Raw genomic sequence first — 27,366 nt, forward strand, 5'->3', positions numbered from 1 at the left:
ACGCATAGAAGGCTAAGAACAGACAGACACCAAGAAACCTTTCATCCCTTTGCTCTCAACCTCCATTCCTACCTCCTGTGCTCTGTTATATTATAAGGCCTCTGTGACACCACAAAAGGCACGTCTAAGATTTTCTTGGTTAAGCTTCCAACAGGAGGCACATATTAAAGTTTAGAAGGCAGAAGAAAGAGAAACGTGACTCTCTTCACTTCAAGTTTCTGGAGGCATCTCCAGCAGGACAGCGCAGGAAAAGTTTCAGCACTGGAGGAGAGAACAACGGCAGTGAAGGATCCAGGCAGCTGCTTTAGACTAGAATAAGCTCCGGGGCATCTGGAATCCAGCACAGAAGCTTTCTCAGCATGGCACCCTTAGTGTATGGGAAAGTGTTTGCATCTCCAGCCCAGAAAAGGGAAACCAGTTACTAAATCTGGAGTTGCTTTATCTTTTCCTCTTTTTGCCCCATACCTTTGTCTTACTCTCTTTTGTTCCTCCAGTTCTTCCAACACTGTTATAACAAAGAGAGTATTAATTTAATATTTCTCTGTTTGAAGCAACTACACTGGTTTTTGTTATCTAACTGACATGTGCCCCAATTCACTCTTCTAGGGTTCAGTCCAAATGAGGGAGGGACACACCTGATTGGCTGAGAGGGATACTCAAGATCTAGAGGTTACTTTCAAATCACCATTCTGGACTTCTTTATGTCTGCTGTACAGGACATGCGTGTAAGAGGAAGGGGAGCCCAGAATGCCAAAAAGGGCAGAACTGTGGTGAGGCAAAGGAAAGAAAATAATCTGTACTGCTAAGCCTCTCTCATTTCTAAGCCACTCCCACATGGCACACTGCTGGCATTAAAATCAGCGTACACACCTTTGGGTCAGCCATGTGGCAGGGGAGAATGACGCTGTGGCAGCAGACAGGTATGGACCAACTGAACTAAGACTTCAATGGGGGAAAGAGGAAAGGGTTACACTATGCAACCCAGTCCAACGTGCAGCCAGCTTGGCCCCAGAAGGAGTCACGGGCTCTAACAAAGTCCAGAGAGCACAGAGGAAGACTGGCATCCAGTGTTGCCAGTAATCACATTGCAGTCATCCTGAATGTGATACCACAGGGTACATAAGCCCTCCTTTTTTAAAACCATTCGCAGCTGAAAGAGCAACGGTGCGGAAATAAGAGACCATGCACAAGTAGTCCCCAAGACTGACAATTACCTAATATGATCTTGATATAAAAGCCTGCCAAGGATTACACGAGACATAAAGCTACTGTAAGACTATAAATGCAGATATTAGAAGCAAACCTTACGCAAATTGAATTCAGAGCCATGACTAAGGGCTATCTACTGCTAGATTGAAAAAAAAAAACCACTATTAAGCTATTTAGAAACTTATCAATAAAATATAACTTTGATTCAAAAGAAAAAAAGGATTATGACCATCTTGATGCTAAAAGCCGTTTAACAGGATTCAAAACACATTTCTGAGAAACATTCTGAGTTCAACAGGAATATAAGAATACATTTTACATTAGGAAGTATATCTTTATCATAGCAACACCCCTCCCCCATAGAAATTTTAATAGTAAACAACCAAAAGCAATCCCATTAAAGCCTGAATATAGTTAAAAGATACCCATAACATCACTAATGCTTTACTATGGTCTAAAAGCTTTAGTTGATGCAACAAAACACTAACCAGAAATAATACATTTAGGAGCTGGAAAGGAGAAAAAAAGTTATGAGAGGCCTCACAGCATAGAAATTAGGAGCTCAGACTTCAAAGGCAGATGCCCTGTGTTATATTCCAGGGTCTAGTCCTCACTAGCTGCCACTCAAAGAACTTTGTGACCTTGAGATAATTACTTGACCTCTGTACTTCAGTTTACTCATCTGTAAAATAAGGCTAGTAATAGCACATATCAAAAAGAGTTATTGTAAAGATAAATGAGTTCCTACAGATGAAGTACTTTTGAAATTGTGGTAACTGTGTTTGCTATTACGCTATATATATATGAATTTAAGCCTGGAAACAAAGATTCAACTGATAACCTAATAAAGCTAATTTATGTGATTGCAGAAAGTTGCCTAAAGATCTCATTAAACATATGGATATTATTAACAATAGCTGGTTAAAAATATAATTTAAAAAGGACTCCTTTGTGATTGCATCAAAACTTAAAATATATAGCAATAAATAAGATATCTTCAGATCCTGCATTTCAAAAATTACAAATCTTTACTAAGAAAGATAAATTGAAAAGTAAAGAGTTTTATAATGCTTTTAAATGGGTAGAATAAATATTATAAATATGTAAATTTTAAAATAACTTTAAATATAATACAACCCAAAATGTTTTCCCTATTTTCAAACTTGACATAGGTCAAATTTATGATTTCCAACTTTGATACGTATCACTTCTATAGTTTGAAAGGAAAATAAAATTACGATTAATATTGTTATTTGTCTCATACCTTATAAAAGGTAACGATATGGTGAAAAAACTTGACTTGGTTTTACTTCTGCTACCAGTGATCAAACCTTAGACACATCATAAAGCGCTTTGTTCAGGTGTCTCATCTTTTAAAAAGAGATGACCATTAGATCGATTTGGAGTACATGTAAATATGCTTTGAAAGTTAGAAGGGCTAGTGCAATAAAGAAATCTTTGCCTTTGGAAAGCCAATGTATTTTATAAAGTTTATTCCTCTTCTTTTATCAAAAAAAAAAAAAAGAAAAGAAAAGAAACTGCACCCCAGAGAAACCAAATGGATTTTCCCAGGTGACAACGTTAGTGGCAAAACCCTGACAAGGGACCTACATCAAGTACCTTTTTGACCACATGCAGCGCATAATGAAATGCTCCAAACTTGAGGTATTTGGGGAGAATTCAACACCTCTGAAAACTGGTCAGAGACAAAGAAGACCAAAAGTGACTAGTTTGACATTACAGAATACATAATAATTACTAGAGACCCACAAAGCATCCTAAAGGAAAAAAACATAGAGAATCAATGATATATTGGGAGAATTTATGTCCATATTACTTGGGAAATGAAAATAGTGTCATAGAAAAGTTTAAAAATAGGTTAACATTCAGAAGACATATCAAAGTAATTGCCACATTATTTTAAAATACCTTTTAGTTAAATATTTATAATGTTTAATAAATTAAATGTCCATGGCATTATATAAAGAAAATCTAACTGACATTTATTAAGGCCTGCTCTGTGCCACGAAAAGCACATAACAACCATGAAAGGGTGAAGACTGACCATCACCATTTTACCAACAGGTTCAGCTGGGCTGATATTGAGGAAGTACTTGGTCCAAAACCCAAGTCTACTCAATGAGAAAGGATCACAGTCAAGACCTAAATTTAAGTTCCTTCCAAAGCTTGAGCTTTTCATTGACCTCATGGTGTTAGAAGGGTTAATATAATCCACTGTAGTCTATGTACTGAAGTGATAGAATAAGGTTGGAGCTCCTACCTGGTTTCCAATCCAAACACTTTTGGGTGGTAATGGCATTACCTCAGCCAAGTTATTTAACTTCTCTAAGTTTGTTTCTTTCTTTTTTTTTTTTTTGGAATATGAAGGTAAATACCAACAATAATTATTCCCACCTTAAAGGAATTAAATGAATGGATACAGAAACCATTTAGAACCCTGGCTGACACTCAACTTTTATTTTAATGGCTAAAACATATACAACATTTATGTCCTTAAATAAAGGTAAAAAGCAACATTGAGACTATAAAACCAAGCTTACTGCACACCCAGAGATGGGAGAAAGCTGGCACTAGGCACAGCCCAGGAGCCACAAACGAAGGTTTAGGCCGGAGGGCTGAGGAAAATTGCGGTGGTGGAGAGTTATCTAACTTCAGCCAGGAGGAATGACAGATTGGAAAGCTGGGTGAGAAAGAAGTGACAAAGGTCTGGATGAATGTACCATCTGGGAGGAAAGGGGGCTCTAATATTCAGAAGCCAGCTACATAGGTTACACAGCGTAAATTCTACTACTCCATCCACCAATGACAAAAAGGGAAATTAAATTAAAATGACTGCAAAAACAGCAGTCGATCCAACATGAAACCTCCGTACTATGATGAACATGCTATCAAGAATCAGTTCCTAAACATTAAAAAAATCAAACCAAGAAAGACACAGAAAGTCAAATTGTGAAAGAATTTACACCTGAGAACACAGTTGATGGAGTAACCAGAATTGTTTTAAAACCACTTCATTAAATATTGGGCTACTGATTTTCCTATAATTCCCAAAAGCAGATACAGGAATTATGAAAGTCCACAATTTCTTATTCATCTATAAAATACTTTTATGAGGTGTAAAATTAAACATCAAATAATCTATTATCATCATAAGAGAAAGACAACATAAAGTATGAAACCTTAAATTCTAGAACAAGCACCTTCTGCTTCTTCCATGTGACCTTAGGCAAATCATTTTCCCTCACTTTGTTGGAGCTTATTTATCCATAAAATAAAGAGAATAAACATTTCCCTCTCAGCACTATAGTGTCAAGATTATCAAATGAAATAATGTATATTAAAGTGATTTTTAGATGTTATAATACAATTAGAATAGATTATAAATATTAATTCCTAATTGTGAAGAGTATCTGTTACTGTAAACAAGTCACCAAACTTTCTACCTCTGAGAATATTCTAAAAATAAGGTAATAATAGAAATTCAGCAAAAATTTTTAATGTATTATTAAAAATCGTGCCTCTATTCATCTGTTGACGGGCATTTGGGTTGTTTCCATACCTTGGCTATTGTGAGTAATGTTGCAATAAACATGAGTGTGCATATATCTAGTCAACATCTTGTTTTCATTTCCTTTGGGTATATACCTAGAAGTAAAATTACTGGATCGTGTGGTAGATCTATTTTTAACTTTTTGAGGAACTCCCATATTGCTTCCCATAGTGTTTGGACTAATGTCCATTCCCACCCACAGTGTATAAGGACTCCCTTTTTACCACATTCTCATCAGCATTTGTCTCTTGTCTTCTTGTTGATAGACATCCCAACAGGTGTGAGGTGATAACTTGTGGTTTTTATTTGCATCTCTCTGATGATTAGTGATGTTGAGCATCTTTTTATGTGCCTGTTGGCCATTTTAATGTCCTTTTTGGAAAAATGTCTATACAGTTGACCTGTGAACAATGCAGGGGTTAGGGCCATCTACCACCACGCAGGTGAAAATCCACATGTAACTTTACAGTTGGCCATCCATTTCCACCATCCTGCATCCACGGATTCAACCAACTGAGGATCGTGTAGTGCTGTAATTTATTGAAAATAATGTGTGTATAAGTGGACCTGCACAGTTCAAACCTACGATCTTCAAGAATCAACTGTTTTCATTTCTTCTGCCCATTTTTAATCACATTGTTTGGTTTTTTGTTATTAAGTTGTATTAGTTATTTATATATTTTGTACATGAACCCCTTATCCAATATATAGTTTGCAGAAAATGGTATATGTACACAATAGAATATTATTCATCCATGAGAAAGGAGGATATCTTGTCATTTGTGACAATATGAATGGACCTTGAACACATTATGCTAAGCGAGATAAGTCAGACAGAGAAAGACAAGTACCGTATGATACCACTTCTATATGTAGTCTAAATAAGTTAAAACTGTAAAAAAGCAGAGAGTAAAATGGTGGTTACCAGGGGATGGGGTCTGAAGGGGTAAGATTGATGGTATTTAAGGATACAAACTTGTAATGAGTAGTAAATAAGCCATGGAGATCTAATGTACAGTATGATGAAAATAGATAATAATATTGTACTATAATGATGTAACATGATAAATATTACTTCAGTGACTATCATAGTACAATATATAAATGTATCAGGTAACACACTGTACACCTTAAACTTGCGAAGTGTAACATGCTAAATTTATCAAATATAAAAAAGAAAAGAAACAAAATTGTACCTGTAGATTTCCTCTTTTCTTAAGAGTATGCAAAAACAAAGTTGAACACAAAGTTTAAAACGGCCAAAGTTCGAGAAAACAGAATTAAAAGAAAAAAGAATGAGACAGAAATTTGACATTCTATACTAATATTGAATATTATTTCACTTTGTATCCTTACAGCAGTATCTATTTAATAAGCTGTGCATTACTCTGCAGTCTTACCACATGCAAAGAGAAAAATTTTCCTTATAAAATATAATACAGATTGAAAGACATTCATTTGAAAACATTTAATAACTGCCATACTCAGGAGTCTAAATGGCGCTATTTTACTATGTCTAAACTGCGAAAAAAATCATTGAAGCCTTCATAGCAAGAAGAAAAATCCTGGGACCCTACTAACAATTTACTGTGGACAGTTCTTGTGGAATGTTGATTTTACTTTTCACAGAGACATACCGAGATGCTGTTCATTATGATTAAGACTTTATAACTATAAACAAGTAAAAAAGTTAGCGTGAGGTTTATTATACTACAGACATCATTTAGCATGTGATACCCACAGCCGGGCATGTAGACCTCAAAAATGTTTCTTTGAACTTTTTACCTTAACAAATAAGTACAGGTAAAGATCACTCACCAAGAGAGTCTGTGACTCCAAAGCAGGGATACTATCCTAGGATTTACAGATCTTATCTATGAGAGGTCAATGAACAGAATAGATCTGTGCATGTGTGTTGGGAAAAAAAGTCAAATTTTCACTGAATTCTAAGTGAAAATTTATCATTTTCTTGAATTATGATGTTAGTCAACAAAGCACAATAGGAATAGCAACATTTATGAACTTTTCTTCATACAAAGGATTATATTTTCATATATTTTATTACAATTATGTAAAGTGTGATTTACACTCATCACAGCTTCAGAATTACTCTTATTATTACACATTTGCCTAGACCTTATTTACCGTATTATGATGCCTGTGTTTGACTACACTACAAATTTGATTTCTCATGTTTTGATGACTGTATTCTAATAAAATTGATTCTCTGTGTAATCCTCAGCATTTGATTATATGCATTTAAAATATTAAAATCATTATTTTGAAAGGGGATGCATAAACTTCATCAGAATTCCAAATGGACCCATGGCACTGTGGTGGCTCTGTGTTATGTCAGCTGGGCAAGGACAAACAACATTGCTCAGAACCCCCTACCCTGTATGATTCCAGTTAGTGTGGGCCATGGAGACGATTTTGTGAGATTTGTGGGCACAAGTGAAGCCGTCACCATGTTGTTCTTTATCTGGAAGGGCAGGGCAGAGTCATCAGGTGCCTCTGTAGATCACGCACAGTGTATCTTATCTATTCATCCTCCTTCAGCCTCTCCTGCATCACATGTGTGTTTAGCTCGGTAATGATCATGGCCCCAGTTTCTCCTGAATGACATCTGTATCACCAAGGTTGAAAGCAGTGAAAAGTAAGAAGTGACATGACTTCCAATCCATTTCCCTTGGTTTCAGCAAATGCTTGTGAGTTACAGCATACTCCTTCCCACACTACATCCATCTTCTCTTCCCAGCTGCCTGTCCTGTGGATTTAAACTCTAGACACATGCAAAGACAGCGGCCCTATTGACATCTTTTAACCGGCTCCTATAATTATGTAAATCCTTATAAAAAGCTCTTATAATAAATATATACTTTTTTCTAATCTTTCAACTTCTCTGATGGAATACTAACTGATACAGCACAAAAATTATGTTAAGAAACCCTGTTTTAAAACAAATTTTTTGAATTATCACAAGACACTGATAACTATAAGGCCATTAAATTAGCTAACATTTATTCTAACTTTAAAAGTAAGTACTGGCTGACATTTTCTGGTCGAGAATGTATGTAAGTTGTTTTAACAATTTAATCACAATTTAGTCACATATTTAATCACATACCACATATCTAATGGTTTCAGGTCAGGATATGTCAGGAAGACAACCCTGAAATGGAGAGCAGAAGGGGGAAAAAAAACAGAAAATAGCCCCAGAAAGTGTTTGTTTCAAAGGGTGAGAATGAATTATTGAAGGGCAGTTCTAAAGTGCCACGACTCAATTCAAGGGGATAATTTAATTCTGCTTCTAGTTGAATTCATAATACACTTCAGTCTTCTCCCATGGCATAATATTGAGTCTTATACATCAGTCTTACTCTATAGTTGTTTTTTAAGAAATGTATGTGATCTTTTGTGTCACAACACAAGTGACAGAATAACATCACCGATATATAGGAACATATTCCCAGCCATTTTAGAATGGAGAGCTTTACATTCTCTCTTCAATCACAGAAGAGAGACATACTCAGATTGAGATCTGAATGTGATGCAAAAACTCTTTTGACTGTTTTTGTGCAATGGTTGAAGCTGAATACCTACATTCCTAACTCTTGTCTAACTGTGAACATACGGAGGAATGCATTTAGACACATGACCATTTTGCCTTTAGACTAACAACACTGAGGAACTACTCAAACTAACCCTTGGAAAAGTACAGAAAACTCTACATCATTTGGAGCCGATTTTTCCCCTTTTGGCTCCAAATGATATAGAGTTTTCTGTACCACTGCAAAGCAGAAGAGATAACCTTTTGCAGATGTAGCATTTCAAATATGACCAATGTTAGGTTTGGCTGGGGAACCCTCAAAACACAATTAAATGCCTGTGTTTGTCACCATCAACAATGCTTCGATCCAGTCTTCTCAAAATACAACAGAAAATCAGAAACCAGGATTCTAAGCAACATTAAAAAAAAGGTCTTACTTGTACACATTCTTTAATCCACAGAAGACTCAGAGAGTTGGCAAAGGTAGAATAACAGTCTGGAAAAGTCTATTTCAGCAGACTGATATTTATGTACTATTCTGCTCCCATGTAAATTTGCAAGGAGCTCATTTTCATTTACTTAATAATAGGAAGTTGGAATGTAGACCATTAATATTAAGGAGATTTGAGGCTACATGCAACAATACTAAATGTCTGTTGGTCTGTGTATAAAAACTTTTCTCAATTTCTGTAATTTCATATATTTCTTTGTCAAAACATCTCCCATGTTCATAATGACTTCACTGAAACAAATTCAGTTTGAGATAAACTCTATTTCTTGGGAAAGTCCCTCTCATCTTCTCAGAGAAGTATTATATAAGCTACTGTAACAGGGTCAATTACCTGAGGCATATTAAGAAGCAATGATGCATAAAACCTTTTTCAATATCAAGTTCAAAGCAGGACAAAAGGTGAATTCATTAATGTGAATGTTAAGACAAATGAAATAGAAAGTCACAGTGGTTAATTATGCCGAGGAAACAAATTAGAGTTTGTCACACTTAAAGAAAGTCTTTTTTAAATAACTAAATTATTCAAAAGGAGATTTTTCTCAATATTGTTTCTGAGGCTATAATGTCAGGAATGTGTGTGTGTCTATGCACGTATGAATTTTTAAAAAACAATAAAAATGGAGAAACTAATGATTTTTGATTTTGTCATATTTTCTTTTTTTAATTTTTTTAAAAAAGTTATTTAAATATAGTTGATTTATAATGTTGTATTAGTTTCAGGTGTGCAGCAAAGTGATTCAGTTATATACGTATTCTTTTTTTACATTATCTTCCATTATAGGTTATTACAAGATATCGAGTATAGTTCCCTGTGCTATACAGAAGGTCTTTGTTGGTTATCTATTTTATATATAGTAGTGTGTATCACAGATGCCCAATGATGCAATTGATGGTAATTATGAATAAAGAAGAAGAGATGTGTCTCTCTGCTAATAAGCAAGGACCACTGGTACAGCTGATGAGAAGAAATAATGTATGAAATTTTGTTATTTTTAGAACTGACGCTTACTGTGTTGATCTCTATTCTATCCATGAATATAAACTGAAAAGAAACTGACTTTTCCTTTTAGAGACTTCTAATTTTTACACTTAAACTTACTTGCTTGTACTTACATTATTACACAGTAGTTTTTTTCCCCATTTAGAGGCATTAAGAGCTTTACTCCAAGTAATAAAAGAGCCATAACTTCCCAGTACAGAACACAGATAAGGAAAGAAAGAGTGGGTGAAGTGCACACATTTCCATCACTCTACCTGGACACAGTGTTTCCCTAGCAGATTCATCACAGTGGAATTTCAATCAGATTAAACTCCTTAAGAGAGAACACTTAGGTTTTACTGTGTTGATGGTATGTAGCGTATCTTTAAGATCTTCTGCCGTATCTTTAAGACAAAGACATACAGAACTTTTAGATATCCTTTTAGCACTCCTAAGCATTTAGAGTTCCTTCCTGACAAAAATTTCCATCCTGCACATGGGTGCCTCAACTTCTGGTGATAAACAGAATGGCCAGCAATATATGCTACCAAAGAATATGTGTAGCTAAGAGAATGAATTGATAACCTTTAACTTTCACAATGAAATGTCTTTATTTTCAACATGGCTGATATCTATAACATAGAGGTGTTTTTTCAGTCAGGAATGAAAAATTCCCGCCCTTCAGATCCTCAGTAGAACTTCACTTATGAGTTATCTGCCATAAAACTCCTACCTTAAACCTGCTGGAGACAGTTGATGTTCAAGAATTGTCTAGGGAATAAGCTGTCAACTACTTAGTCCTCCACAATTCTTCAGGCTTCTTCCCTGTGTATGTAGATAATCAGAAAGCTACCATAGGGCTTCCCTGGTGGTGCAGTGGTTGAGAATCCGCCTGCCAGTGCAGGGGACACGGGTTCGAGCCCTGGTCTGGGAAGATCCCACATGCCGCGGAGCAACTAGGCCCGTGAGCCACAACTACTGAGCCTGCGCGTCTGGAGCCTGTGCTCCACAACAAGAGAGGCCGCGATAGTGAGAGGCCCGCGCACCGCGATGAAGAGTGGCCCCCGCTTGCCGCACTTAGAGAAAGCCCTTGCACAGAAACGAAGACCCAACACAGCCAAAAATTAAAAAAATAAATAAATAAATTTAAAAAAAAAAAAAAAAAAAAAAAAGAAAGCTACCATAATCCCTTTGTTTCCTTGTGTAATTGCATTTAAGTTTTGTTCAAGGTGACTACCAAAGGCTCATACAAGAAACAACCAACCGTATGCGGAAGACCTTTCATATATTTTAAAAAGCTGCTGTTGAGAATGCGTGCCATTATGTGGTTCAGTCGTATAAGCAGCCTTATAACATATGGGGGAGAGAAATGATTCTCCTGATGAACTGTTATCCTGTCTTTTAGACAAGGTTAGACTAACAAACTTAAAGCTTTATACTGAAATGCGACAGCTTTCCCCAACATATTTATTTGTTTTGTTTGGACATAAACAATCTCCAGTCCAATTCTGTGCTCAGCTCATGCCCTTCATCATATACCAGTGGCTTTTGGCTCACAGTTTGCATTTTTCTTGTCAATCATCAAATACTTTTAGATTAGAAAATATTTAACAACATTAAAAATATTATATGTTCAAAACAAAATGGTGAAAACAGATGAAGAACAGATTATGAGAAATTAGTGTGTCTTGCTGAAATCATTGTTATCAATTCTAGTCTCTCACAACTGGTTGCAAAGGCCCCAAAAGAATCCACATGGGCACATCTCCCTGTGCTTCATAATCCTCTTGAAAAGTCACTAATAAATATTTTTATTCTAAATTATTTTTCACTGACATTTTGGGAAATATTAAGTTGTTTTTCTTTCTTTTATGTCAACTTCCCTCAGTAGGCAGCTATACCATCTGTACTACTCTCTTTTGTATACACTATGTATATTTTTACAAATGTTCCTTAAATCAGGGTAAGCATAGTTCTGTCTTCCTCAGAGAATGTCTAAGTTGTTTCTGGCCACATCACAAATAGATGCCTATTAATGGATGAGAAAAATCAACACATGAAATGACTAGGTCTCTACCTCATAGTTATCTCTTTCTGACCAAGTGTCTCTCTGTCTTTTAGGAAAGTAAGAAGAATCTTTGTCAATAGAACAAAAAAATCAAATCCATTTTATTTCTATAAAATGTCCAAAGTTATAAAACAAACTGTTCAATGTCTATAACGAAGCAAATAATTACTCCTGAATGTCAACTCGGGACTTTATGTGAGTAAAAGTTACTCCAAAATGAATGAACATTTCTTTCACCATTTCAATAATTCCTGTTTATTCACTTAAAAATTCACTTTTAGATAGACTAGAGGTGCAGTGACAGTATAAATTATAAATGAATACAAATAACCCATTTGTTTTACCATCAAACATGCCAATAACATTAAAAGCAAAAAGAATAGGTTTGAGATAAGAAATATAAGTAGAGATAAGTCACTCTTGGAAAATAAGCTAAGGATGTTTCAAAATCAGAAGATTTCGCCACTTACATCAACCTTACCAACTGCCCTCTTCACCCCAACTTCTTAATTTTCATATTTCCATTCTCAGCACATTTTTTCCACTTATTCAGAGTTAGAAGTATGCCATAGTCTTTGATTTTTCTCACCTCTTCCCCCCATGTCAGTTATTCAGGAATTGATAGGAGAGGATTTCACTGAAATGTCTCTGGTGACTGACCCTCCCACTGAATAAAGTATAGGCTGCACAGCATGGAGTTAAGACCTTTCCTCGTTTAGACCAATCTCACTTCTTAGCTTTGCTGCTCACTACTCATTTTATAAAATTCGCTTTCCAAGACCTTTAAAGATAGAATCTATCGCCATATCCTAAGTAAATTCTTAAGCCAAGTCTCTTTTTACTTTGTCCGATCTGTGATGTGAGTCCCTTAGTTTTTCCTATGTTTCATTTCTCAAATTTAATTACATTGACTCTGAATAACTGCAGCACTTCATTCATTCATTCATTGTTTTTTTCTCCATCTCTTTAAATATGTATGTGGCATACAAGGGTACACTTAAGATGTTGCAGGAAGTCAGAGAGTTACAATACAGTCTGAGTTTTTTACTGACTTTAATCCTACATTTAATTTTTATATAATTGATTTTTCTCCACAATGAAACTGTAGCAATTTGGAAGCATTGGTCTTTTGCAATTCTCCTTTATTCTCCACAGTTCTTAGCACAAATATTCATTTGATTGAATTAAATAATTCAATCATTTGATTGAATTAAAAAATCTTACAAAACATAGTGCTGATTTCATCGCTACTGAGTTTCTTGGAAAAGAAAGTCTATAAAATAACTAGCATTATAAGCCAGAAGATAGAGTGATTTCTAAGCTAGAATCATTCATGATCTAAGCTAGAATCATTCATGATCTCTATTGATAGATATTACCTTGTGAAGTATAATCCTCTCTTAAGGGAATAGCAATATTGGACAGCAAAAAGATAGCTCTGAGTTTTTTTTTTTAATATGCTCCTTAAAACATCTGTTTAGATGACTTCCAGTCAGATGAAATGAGTAGAGCTCCCAGGGAGGTTCTCATTCCAAAGGCAGAGGGTCCACTCTGATCATCCTTCACACCCTTAGAGAAAAGTGTACTAATTCTCCATTAGCGACTAGACAGTATTCAGCTGACACCACAGCGGAGCAGGAGGTGTTTTGCTAAACCAGTTAGCTTCCTCCTTTGTACCGTCTCAGAAAAGCAAAGTCAATATTGACTGAAGCTAATGACTTATTACAGAATGTAAAGCAGCAACCAACAGATGATCATATAATCCTAGGTTTGGAAAATTTCATGTTGAATTAATTAGCATTTTTTCTCTCAGTCTCTGCAAGATAGGATCTGTGTTGCTTGAAAAGTCTTTCAAAATAAGGGATTTTCAAAGATGCATCTGTAGTTATTCTAGCACTTAAAAATTCTCTCAGCATGGAAATCTGCACTATTAATAGTCAAGGTTTTTGAATTTTTTAAACATCACTACAAAATAAAGAATGGGTCACGTTTTTGTAAGATTTCTTCATATACATTGAAGAATAATATTCAGTTATTTCAGTATGTTTTCTTTTTCAAATGGAATTATTCTACTTCCTTAATTTTTTTTATTGGAGTATACTTCTATTACTGAGAATATTTAATCAAAATTTTTATTTCTCCCCTGTACCTTCTTGGTACATTCCAGATTCTTCATTAGCTGAATAAACTACAAGTGCTCAGAGAAATCAAGAAGAGTGTGGTCCAGCCAAGAATACATTTGTTCCTGGTTCTTAAAAATCTTTCTTTTTAGTCTAAGTTCTAATAATACGTCCGTAGTTCCCAACTTGGATTTCTTAGAGCTGTAGGGATTGATGTAGTAATAGGGGAACAGGAAACTTCTGTGAAATCCTAATAGAAAATGTATGTTCACCACTGATCAGATGGCACAGGTCGTATTCAACACGAAATGTCTTTGCCATTTTTCATGCATAAGGCTTGATACATACTAAATATTCAACAAATGTTTCTTATTAATATAAAATTGTATAAAGTCATTTAAATGCTGTTGCTATCAATGATAAAACTTGGAATTTATGAGGAAGATACATACATAGAGAAATCCTTAATAAAAATAGAAAATTGAACATTTTTATTAAATGCAGTGTTTTAGGGGGAGAATTCCCTGGTTTCCATTTAGAAAAAGAATAATGTAAATGGATAGGACTTGAAAAAAGTGGAATTGCTATGTCTTAGTTTAAATTTAAGACAAAGATTTTTTGTTAATCTTCTATATAATCCTTATTTTTTGTCTTCTATATAATCTTATATTTTTTAATCTTCTAAATAAATCCTTATTTATTTATGAGATATGTTAATATTTATCTTTACAAAATTTCCCTCCTTTTTTGTGAGTGATTCTTCACCAATTTCAAGATCTTTTTGACTGATTTATGCCTTCCAAAATACTATATACATTTCTAAAATCTATTCTAACTTTTGAGTGTGTTTTTCATGTTACCATACTCAGTATTAATCCAGCTTGTTCAAAAATACTGGAGCAACAAAATATCCCTGCTGAATGCACTTGGAATAGCCACTGCGCTGCTGATTACAGATCTCCAGGTACACTATTTCATCCAGATGACCCCCCCATCCACTTACTATGGGGGGACATAGCACAATTTTTTCTCTTGTTTATTGGGAATAGTTTAGTTGAATAAAAAGCAAAAAAAAAAAAAAAAAAGCACAGAAAAGAAAAAGTTGCAAATGTCAGATTACATGAGGTGTATTACATTCTCAATCTCCTGAGTCAGTCATAGAAAAGTAACTAGAGGCAAGGGGGCTATTCTGTATCAATATCAGAAGAGAGCTTGTAAAAGAGGGAGAAATTGATTTGCTTTACACTGTGTTTTAGAAACTGAAATAGCAAAATTCTCAACTTTGAGGTAATCAGAAGGGTTGTAAATTCGAAGGTTCAGGAAACATTCAATTTAATGTCACTCATGACTCTCCACACAGTAGCTTTTGTTTGTTTGCCTCACATCATGTAAAATTCATGAGTGTTAGACAGATTTTAGTACATCCAAACAATGTGGTACACATCTCATCATAATGAATAATCCTGGAATGTAAAATCTAAGTTTTAGTAACAAAAAGAAAATCAATATGTTTCCTAAAGAGGGTCAGTATTCAGTTACCTTCATCAGGCCACAAGAAGCAGTTGTTACAGATCAAGTTGAAAATATTTGTTCAGTGAAATAGAGGACATTATAATTACCAATATATTCACCCAGGCCAAATTGGTATTACTGACAGCAGTGCCCTTTTAAATTAGCTCACCAACTGATAAAGTTCCTCTCACAGGTCATTAAAATATTGGCTAATACATACAATGAAACAGAGTTCATCTAACAAAGAAACGCTTTTCACTATCCATTGAAATTGAATAAAATTTAGGTAAAAAATCTTGAAAAAATAAAATTAAGTCTTCTATTAAATCAAAATTTGACTCTAATTCCAAATTTAAAAAAAAAAACAAAAAACTGGTTCTCTGCAGCAGAAAGTCTTCTTTACTAAGATAAAAATAGATGAACTTACAAAATACAGCAGTGTCTTGTTTAATCCCAGCAGAACATCTGAGGACATTGTCTCAGAACTCCTCTTGGGTACATTCCCTGAAAAAGAAAATTGAAATAAATAAACTTAAAGGCTGAACTTAAAAAAAAAAAATTAACTTTAAGGAAACTAATTCTGTGTAGTGGAAAGATCCCACAAATGTTGCACAAATTGTGGGTCTATCTAAATAGTCTTTATAATGTAATAGGGAGTGTTCCCAATGTCATTTGTGTCAATATTCAGATCATGTGAAAGAATTTATATCAATCTCCATACAGTTTCAAAATGTGTAAATACTTTTAGTATATTAAGAAGAGTCAACTGAAGTTTTATTTTCTAATAAAAAAAGTTCATAATGATCTCTTCTAGTGTAAGACATAAAAAGGCTGTTTATGCCATTTATGTGCTGCTGAACAGCTAAGACACTCAGCAAAAGCCCCAAAGACAGATGACAAACTAAAAAAAAAAAAAAATCAGACTACAATATCTGGCTCCGGTTTAATACAGTTGCTTTATAAAGACAGTTGGAAATTGGGCTTCCCTGGTGGTGCAGTGGTTGAGAATCTGCCTGCTAATGCAGGGGACACGGGTTCGAGCCCTGGTTCTGGGAAGATCCCACATGCCGCGGAGCAACTAGGCCCGTGAGCCACAACTACTGAGCCTGCGCGTCTGGAGCCTGTGCTCCGCAACAAGAGAGGCCGCGATAGTGAGAGGCCCGCGCACCGCGATGAAGAGTGGCCCCCGCTCGCTGCAACTGGAGAAAGCCCTCGCACAGAAATGAAGACCCAACATAGCAATCAATCAATCAATAAATAAATCTTTAAAAAAAAAAAAAAAGTGGGACAGCATTTGTTCCTCAGATTGAGCCTAGCACATCTAAGGGCGCCTCACTCATAGCAAACATTTTTATTTGTATATTTTTATTATAAATATCTAATCCAAAATAGGTGATTTGCATGTTTATTATGACAAACTTCCAGTAAATGGGATAAATTGCTCTGTTATTATAGAAGGATCAATATACATCACTTTACTTGGATTTACAAAGGAGGAATAAGTTTGCTAAACTAAAGATTGGATAATCAAAAAATAGTGTTGATTTAAAAACATTTATGATAATCTGTGCTTCTAAACAAGTGGTTGGGTTTCAAATTGCTACAACCATCAACCTTTCTATCATTCTATTTTAATTCAATCTGCTTGATCTACCTACCTATGTATCTAATCTATCTACGGTTGGATGTATGCACGTATATATGTATATATATTCACACAATTTAAAAATCTCTCACTGGTGTTAGTGCAATGGCTATACTTAATACAATTTTATGGTAGTTTGCACCATCTGGTTTTTGTTTACTGAAACATAAAGATATTGCTGAGCCCCCATTTAAATCTAGAAGGTGCTTTAAATATGACACAAGTCATTACATAAGTGTTATTAATTAATCATTAATAATCCAAAAGTAAATACTAATATAGGCTTAAATTAAAATTACTGTATAATGATCCACTCGTTATAGCACAAGAATTGCTATTTTCTTAGTGTAAATAGTTGGTCAGTACCACTATTAAATGCTGTGTTAAAAGTTGCTGTTTCTTTCCAATACAGGTTATATATTATAGCATATCAAATTATTTTATTATTTTCCCTAAATATTAGAAACACAAAAAAATTTATGATAAACTTATTAGAATATAATCATTGTAATAAACGTATTTTATTATAATAGAAATCATTGAGACTAGTAAACAAAAAGTAGAAAACCTTACACAAAAAAATAAAGAGGAAATTATTTGGAACATCAAAAATATTTTTGAAGAATGAGGATTCAACGATCAAAAAGAAAAAAGGAACGAGAACCTCAGAGCTATTAAGTTTAGCAGAATGTAGCGTAAGTCATCGTTGATGGAACAGGATATGATATTATCGCCCATCTCCCAGTCTGCAATGACTAGTGACTTTCAAGAAAAACTAGCAGAGAAAAAAATCCTAAAAAAACCATCAAATCAAATGTGTTCCCTTAAAATCCCAGAATGTAGACATATTTTAAAATATTCATCAATGAGGTACTCTTGCTGAAAAATCATCCATTTCATAAAAGAAAGTTTGACTATACAAAAGATAGCTCAGGTTTTGGGATATCTGTTACACTGATTTTTTCAAATAAAAAAAAAGTGACTACATTCTGGTTCCTTTATGCAAAGCAACTCGCGGTTAGTCTGAATTTCTGCAGATATAAAATCTCTGAATCAGCTGAGAATGAACAAAATCAATTACAGGCAGTGAGTAAACATGAATAAAGTGAACTGGATAGCTATCACCGTGTTAGGTACTCAAAATTAAAATCTAATTTGTAAAAATCAATAACTATTTTTGTTGCAGAACAGACCCTAAATGAAAATAAGAAAGGAGAAGTTCTTGATCATATAATATACATAAATTTGGTTTAGGCAAGGCAACTGTGTACAGAATATCATCCAAAAAAATTTTATGAGAGTTATAATGGAAATTTTCTGCATTTGGCAAAGATCATAGTAAAACTTGTTAATATTATGAAAGAATGTTTATTCAGACTAAGAACACTAGCATCAAGTAATATGACACATCATTTAAGGAATGATATACCAAGCTGAATAATTAGATTTATTGAAAAAGTAATGAATCATTCATTTTGAAGGAAATGCTAAATGTTACTCAAATTATTTTATATACAGTTCATACTATAAGCATTGTATAACAAAATATAATTATTGAGAATTTGATCATTTGAAATTTTGACTATTTTTATGTAAACATTTTTGAGATATTTTTTTCCAGGAGGTACAACAACAGGTAAAATTTTTTAGATTCTTGAATTCCAAATACAGGGGGCAAAACTGATGGCTAAGCGGACGCCGTAGCTGCCACAAAATACACAGAAAACATAATAGATTTCAGTAAAATTTTGATTTCAGGAGAAAATACTCAAAAAAAACCTGAGGAATTCTCAATTCTTTTGCTGTCTAGTCTGTAAGCATGAATACTTAATAACACAGCACAAATTTCTTTGGACATACCTGATTTTGTCTTATAAGGTTGAAGATCTTAACAACTTTCCTTGGCTTCAATTAAATTTTAAATGATATTGAATATTTGTCAATCATAAACATTAAAACATTACAAATATTCCATGGGAAAGTTAAATTGATGCCTACACACCATGAAAAACTCAAAGCTTATCATGCACTGTTTCAAATAAATCTCTTGATGACAAGGCCACATGATGGTACACCTTCCAAAATATCTGCTTTTAAATTTATTTCTTAATTCTGCATGCTGTACTAAGTAAAATTAACATTTTAGAGCAGGAGTCTGCAAACTTTTTGTGAAGAGCCAGAGGGTAAGAGCCTGTAGGCTTTGCAGGCTGCATAATGTCACAACAATACGGTTGTGTTGCACATTTTGTGTCTGTGTGTATTTACAATCCTTTAAAAACATTTAACAAATTCTTAGCACATGGGTCATACAAAAGCAGGCCATAGTTTACCAGTTTATGTTTTAGAGTTTTTCTAATGAAGTAGCCACTAGCCACATGTAAATTTAAATTTAAGCAATAAAAATTCTCAAGTTCTCAATAATTCCAAGTCTCGATAGCCACATGTGGCTGGTGGCAACTGTAATGAACACTGCAGAGAGAAAGCATGTCAAGAAAGTTCTATTGCACAGTATTGTTTTAGAGAAAAAAAAATGCAAAATGTCGGTGTGTGCATTTGTGTGTGTGTGTGTGTGTATCCCTTGAAAGCATTAGGAAAAACCAAGGTAATAAGGGCTGAATCTCTTGACATTGATACTAATCTATGCCATTTAGAAAATGCCAGAATTAAAAAGATGGCTTAATTTGACATTGAATTCCATTGTTAGTCCTTCTTTATCCAAAGTTATAATCCATATCAACATGCCAAATCAATGTCTCTTTTAAATAATAGAATAATTTATACTTTCAGAGAATATTTTACAATACTAAAAAATAATAACTTTCTCATTATTCTAGGTCAATGCTTTCCCCATTTTAATGGGCATACATATCATCTAGGGACCTTTTTAAAATGCAAATTCTGATCAAGTAGGTCTAATCAAGAGATGATTAGGAAAATTTTGATTAAAAAACAAAAAAAACAGTGATGAGCATTGTATACAGTATTTGTGAACCTAGCCAAAAAGATAGGTTGGGACACTTGTGGAAGAATTTAGTAAGGAAGGGTTATGAATTTAGAGACAGTACAAATAATTAACAGTAGAAATAATTACAGTAGAAATAATTAAACTAAAAAATGAGAAGAGGAGGAGAAGGAAAATACTAGTCTAATCGCTGTGTAGGAAGAGGTAAATAATGGATATTATTTAATGCTAATCCTGACAAGCCAAATAGTAGAAAGATAAGTGAGGGGAAACTAGTGGTAGCATGGTAACAAGTCTTAGAACAAATATAATCACGAGAAAAAGATGCAAATCCCATGAAATATAAAAAAAATAAAAATATATAAATAAATGTAAAGATGCTTAATTCACTTTTGTATTTTTTTCTAAAAAACGAAATACTATTCTATTTTGTATACAAGAGCCACAGCTAAACAAAATTGTCCAGAAAAGCAAAATATTAAAAGGATGTGCAAAGGTGCTCCAGCCAATGCAAATCAAATCAAATGCTAGCCAAATGCCATTAGTTTTTAATTCTGATGTAAGAAAGTAAAATTCAGATCCCAAAACACTAAAACAGGCAACAAAGAACATTTTGTAATGCTAAAGACCAAAAATCGTAATGAATTTATGAGTTATAAATATCTGAATGTAATAACACCAGAACCACCTTCAAAATAAACAAAACAAGGAGATTCAGGAAGAAATTAATAGGAAAACACTAATAATACAAGACTTTCAGACCAAGACACAAGTGGGAAACATATTTTTAAAATATAAATGTATACAATTTACATATTAATTAATAAGGGTTTTATTACTATGGGTTAACTACTAAGGGTTTTTTGCACATCCGAAAAAAGGCACATCTTCTTCATACTAATAAGAAGTGACCATATACTAGGTCCTTAAAAACCTTAGCAAGTCTTATAGCAGAAATAAGACAAACAATATTTTCTAGTCACAATGAAATAAAACTAAAAATTAATACCAACAATTATTAAAGTCTCGGTCACCTCAAATTTTTAAAAATCTTACGTATGCAATTCTATTTAGAAGGGATAATTTACACCAAAATTGAAATATTTCAAAAAATAATGATAAGGAAAACTTAGGATATCAGAATCTATGGGATATAATAAAAGCATTAATCAAAGGAAAGTCATATCTTTAAATCCATAGGTCAGTATATACGAAAAGTAAAAATAAGTGCATCAAATATTAAATGCAAAATTTTGGGGAAAAATTAAGCCAAAAGAAAGCAAAAGGAGGAACATATAAAGATAATGCAAAAATTGAAATTAAAAAAAATTTTTAAGGAGTAATAATCATCCTTTGAGAAAAAATTAATAAAAACAACAAAACCATGAACTAAGCTAATGAATAGACAACAGAATCATAACGACACCACCTGAGAAGTAATAAGGAGGAATAACTTTTGAAACTGATAATGTTCAAAAATCTTGACTCTTTTCACAAGTTTATGTGAATAAATTTGAAATTCTAGCTGAAATGGATAATTTCATAAGCAAACATATTTTTTAATATGTAACAAAGCATAGAAAAAAGCTTAAGTGGAGTTATTTCTACAGAAAAAATAAAGTTATAAAACAAATACTACACACAAAAGAACCAGGCTCAGATATTTTCACAAATGAAATCAATCAAATCTTAAAAGACCTAATAAAGCCAAGACTATTTAAATTGTTCCTGAGAATACACAAAGAAATATTTTTAAATTATTTTTATGAAGTGAATATAAGAGGTACCAAAGCTTGATAGAATTGCACTGCATAAGAAACTACAGATCGATCTATATATGCCCATTCATGAAAAATCATAAGTAAAACATTAGCAAATAGAATCCAACTGCACATTAAAAAAACTTAATGCATCATTATAGAGTGGGATTTACTCCAGGAATGCAAGGTAGTTCAATACTAAGAAATTCATTAACAGCATTTATCATATAAATAGATTCATGGAGAAAAACTTTACAGTCATCTTAAGTGCTGAATATGTTTTTGTCATTCAACATCCACTCTTAATAAGAAAATTATGGATAGGAATTGATGAATAGATACTTAACATCATAAAATAAATACATCTCACCCAAAAGTCCCTGTAACTCCTACTCTACATTGTAACCTCAGAGTGACAGCCAAGCTCATGAGACACAATAGGCTTTAACCAAGACCAATTTCTAGTTCATAAATGATGTTGATTGCTAAAAGGTCCAAACTTTCAGTTATAAGATGAATAAGATCTGAGGATGGTGACTGTAGTTGATAACACTGTATTGTAGAATTGGAAGTTGCTTAAATGTTCACACACACACAAAAAGCAAACATGTGAGGTAACAGGTGTTAATTAACTTGAAGGGGAAATTCTTTCACAATGTATATGGATATCAAATCATCATGCTGTACAATTTAACTATCTTACAATGTTATTTGTCAATTATACCTCAGTAAAGTTGGGAAAAAAAGGGAGAAAGGGTGTCTAACAGGCAACACAGCATGCATGTCAAGAGTCTTGTAAATCCCAGTCACCACTCATTTCTAGGAGGCACATGTCTCTGAGAAATGTGGCTTGGCAGGTAAGGATGTGAACCATCTCAGCTCAGGGAAGCCAGTGGATTGGGGGCCCTCTCTTCTCATTCTCTTGCAACTGTTTGCTTCACATCATGAATTATGTATTTACAAAAAGACAATTCCAACTACCTGGTACAGAGTACTCAGCTCAGTAAAGAGCAATTCACATTTATGTTGAATCTGGTATACTGCTGTATATTCCCTGAGTTAATGTTACAAAGAGTTTGAAGAAGCTTGCTTTTCCGTCAGTAGGCTCAAAGGATTCATTTTGGTTCTGTTGCCAACCCAGTCATTCCAGGCAAAATCTTAACAGAGAATTATCAAGCTTCCTCACTAAAGTTAAGAGCAAGACAGGGGTGCTCACTACTATTTGATTTAGTAGCCAAAGTAATCAGATAGGAGAAAAGAACTAGAGACGTAACATTGGAAAGAAAGAAGCGGACTATGCCTATTTGTGGGGGAGTGGTTTGCATGCAAAACCCGTGCGCTGAAAGAATGCTACAACCCATGTTAAAACCACACATTTAGTAAGACAGAGAAATGTAAAATGGACATTGAAAATCAATGGTCTTGCTGTATATTTCCAGATATAATGCAAGGAAATATCTCAGTTACAATAAAACAACAACAACGACAAAAAGATCAAATGGTTAGGAATAAATTTATCAAGAAAAAAGCAATCTATATAAAAATAACTTTAAATTACTTATGAAAGATGCAAAGTAAACATAAAACAATAATTTTTATCCAAGTTAATATATGCATTTTTAATTATCCCCACAAAATGATGAGAGGTTTATCTTTTCTTCTTTTTTGTTTTTTTCTTTTTTGTTTTTCCTTCTAAAGCTGGACAAGTTGACTCTCAAATACAAGTGGAAAAATCAACGGTGGAGAAGAGCCAGAAAACATTTCAAAAGAAATGAGAGTCCTTAGCCCTAGTGAAAGTAAGATGTGCCATAAGGCCACTATAACTAAAACAGTATTGTACTGGCCATAAATATACCCAGAGCAGACATTCGAGAATCAGATTCATCAATATAACTCTGGGAGAAAATGGATTTTTAAATAAAAATGTGTAGCCATCTGGAAAAACCTGGATCTATACCACTAGAGCAGAATTACTTTAAGTAGATCAGACATCCAACTCAAAAGCAAAAACAAACAAACAAACATGCACCAGAAGAAAACATGCATTAATTCCTTATAACTTTGAGGTCACATTTTCTAAAAATGATATAAAATCCAGAAGCAATTAAAGAAAACACAGATATATTCACCTATGTTTTAAAATACAGATACATTCACTTATGTTTTTAAAATAATAAAATGAACCATATGCAAATTCGAAAGATAAATTATAAGCTCTTAAGACAAATAGCTATGAGTACTGACCACATTCTTTCTAACTATGTAGAAAAGAATTTAAAACCCCCAAATGCCTGTAGAAATGCTCAGAAAGTATAAACGGAGGATTCACAAGAAAAAGATATAAAAATGACCTTTAAACACATGAAATCATGTACTCATAATAAAAAAAAATACAATTTAAAAATACCCAAGGATACTATCCCTCATTTCTCAGGTTGGCAAAAAAAAAAAAAAAAAAAAAAAAATTATTGCGAGCACACCTCAGCAAAGCTGTAAGGAAGCAATGTGTGCACACACACACACACACACACACACACACACACACACACACACACAAACACTGCTGATGAGAACTCAGGGCATCTCTGCAAAATCCTACGGAAGTGTTCATGGATTTACACATCAACCGAGTGATCCCACTCTACACTGAAGATACTCCTTTGCCAACATGAAAGAACATTCACCATCTCTGCTCCATTTCCCCTCATGGACGTCCCCTCTATGGGCTCCAAAACCCGGCATGGAATTGTCCCTTGATGTGGTCCCCAACACCAACACCTTACACTCCATCACGGTCCGCTTTACCCTTCCTGAACTCCAACCCCTGCTCTGTCCTCTCACAGCTCAACCTGCCCCCGGAATGGATGCCCTCCTTGTTTGGTCCCATCTAATGGCTTTTGAACTAGATTTTTAGAAAGAGAAGGGAAATGAAGGGAAAGCAGGGGACAATAAAGAATGTAGATCTTGGTTTTTAAATACTTCTCTCAACTAAAAGGCAGTAGGGCTCCTAGGAGAAACTGGAAGTGTTATTGCAGCAAAATATTAGCCCATCTGGAAATGTAGATTTTTTTGTGATTTTCTCTTTCTGTTCTACAACAGAATAGTAGTGATTAAGATGAAGGAGGAAGAAGTTCCTGTCACAACAGATGTCATTTGTCATTTGGAAACTCAATCTCACAATGATAAATCTAATTTATTTTAAAACTTGATAAAATGTTTTATAATGGCTTGGTAGTACTCTTTAAGAAAACATATAGCTTGAAACACTGATTAAGGAAACCAATTAATATAATTTACTAGTATGAATCTGTACTTTCCTACTCTGTTTGCAGTTAAGCAAAAATAGAAAAGTATTTGAGACTCTCCTAATTTGGAAGCTGGAATGAATTATCTGAGAATAAATTATCCAGAGGGCTGCCATAGTCTCTCAGAATGGTCATTGAAAAGTTTGGTGATAAGCACCTCCAACTTCTTATATGAACTTTTCTCTATATTAGCTAATTATATAATTTTATTATGTACTCACAATATGATTTTACTCACTACATGATTTTTATTATATACAGAAATATTGGGTCAGTGTAGATTTTTCCCAGTTTCTTCCATATCAGTTGGCACAAGCAAATGTTGGTTTTTTTTAATGAATTATTGTTCTAAATAAATTTCTAGTTTAAAAATTTTTCTAAAATCATCACATTTATTTTAGAAAGTAAATCCTATGCTACTGAATTTTGATCGAGTATATTTACAATTTACAATTTAGAGTGTTGTAAAAGCATATGAAATAAATTAGCATAATGTTTTGGTTAAGACTCATTAGAATGCAAAAGTCACACATTACTTTTATAAACATAATCATTCTAAATTTAAGCACCAGTGATAACATCTGAAAGGAAAAATGGAATAAAAATTTAAAAAAATAAACATATCTTTTTTTTTTTTTTTTAAAACATATCTTTTTTAAGCACATATGAATTTTAGTTTCTTCATAGTGGTTTGTCACAACAGAATGCTAAAGCACTTTTCAAAATAATTATGATTTGAAAAGTTATTAAAATATGGATGTGTATTCAAAGGTATAAAAGCAATTTTAAATTCAAATACAGAGTGCTTTGGTTTCATAAGAAAGACTACGTAGAAAGCAGTTTACTGTTCCTTTCTCATGATTTCAAATGCCAACAATGATTTCATTTAGAATTTCACTCATTTCATTATTTTGAATAAAGTGCTTAAAGTTACAATATCATTGTTATGTTTTAATTGTGTACAGCTTACACTTACTAAATGTTGAAGAGGAGAGTGTAATAATAAACCCCGCATAGTGCTTTGTTGTTAACGAAGTTTTTATAAGAATTTCCCATTGTCTTCACAACACCCTGCGAAGTTACACCCATTTTCTAAACTGGAAAATTGAGGTTTAGAGAGAGTAAATAACCTCTAAATATTAAAGCTGTAAGTGACCCCCTGGGAAGATCCTGAGTTGACTGCTTTGGGCTCACAATCCCTCCCAGGATCCACAAACCTCTCGGCAATAATTAACAAGTTAATGATATAGTTATGTATTATAAGTAAATGGACTTGAATTTTTCTCTTCCCCCTAGAATTCTAAATTTATAAGCTTTTCTTTCAAGTAACTTTCTAGGATAGAGACTTTTTTCACATTGATAAAAATGATCGTCTCTTTGTCTACAGACAGGAGAGTAGTGATTTTGTGAAATAATGGGATTCATTCTCTTCTTTGGGATTGAAACATGATTCACAAACCATGTGAAAATCAAGTACCTTCTTATCCATATAAAGGAACATATATGCAATCATGGAAATTGTGGAAGGGGTCCTCACTAACCAAGCCCCTTCTAAATTAATGAAAAATGCTGTCCTTGAAGTGCTAAGGTGGTTTCCCTGGGAGAGACTAGCTCACTTGGGAGTCAGGGAGCTAAAATGCCATTGGGGGTTGCCATGGGATACAGTTTTATGAGGACATTTGCAGAGCAGATGGAAGGAAGCTAAATAAAGTACATGCAGGTATGAAAAGTTTTCTATTTAATTTGCCATTAAACAATGGAAGAGCTTGAACATTTGTCTATGGGAAAAATTTTCTCCTGTCAGAGCAAATTACATTTGATGTTTGGAAATGTGATCCCATAATTGTAAACCTAATTTGTCGTAAAACTTGAAACAGCAGTTTTTATAATGGTGGCATAATGCTCATTAAGGAAAAAGATAGTTTCTAAGCACTGGTTGAGAAAAACAAATTAATATTATATTAGTAATATGAATTTATACTTGCCTCTTTTGTAAGGTTACGGGTAAACAGATTAGGAAACTATTTGTGACTGTACTTTTAAGGTCTGACACTGGAAATTCTAAGAATTAATTATCAGAGGGGATAGCAAACCTTTTAAAATTCTACTGATGGCCCTGTTTGCAAACTAGTTTCCTGCATCCACTACTCTGAGTAGCTCATAATATTTCACTC

At 33.7% G+C, this 27,366-nt stretch overlaps 1 long non-coding RNA gene across 1 annotated transcript in view; it reads right to left on the reverse strand.

The window, feature by feature from the left end:
* LOC118895973 overlaps positions 1–27,366 on the reverse strand; it is a 404,534-nt gene that overhangs the window by 77,748 nt on the left and 299,420 nt on the right. Inside the window, exon 2 of the long non-coding RNA XR_005020057.1 lies at positions 15,948–16,024. This is a non-coding gene — a long non-coding RNA (uncharacterized LOC118895973). The remainder of the gene's footprint in view (positions 1–15,947; positions 16,025–27,366) is intronic.

Source organism: Balaenoptera musculus, chromosome 5 (assembly GCF_009873245.2).
Source record: "Balaenoptera musculus isolate JJ_BM4_2016_0621 chromosome 5, mBalMus1.pri.v3, whole genome shotgun sequence".
NCBI lineage: Eukaryota > Metazoa > Chordata > Mammalia > Artiodactyla > Balaenopteridae > Balaenoptera > Balaenoptera musculus.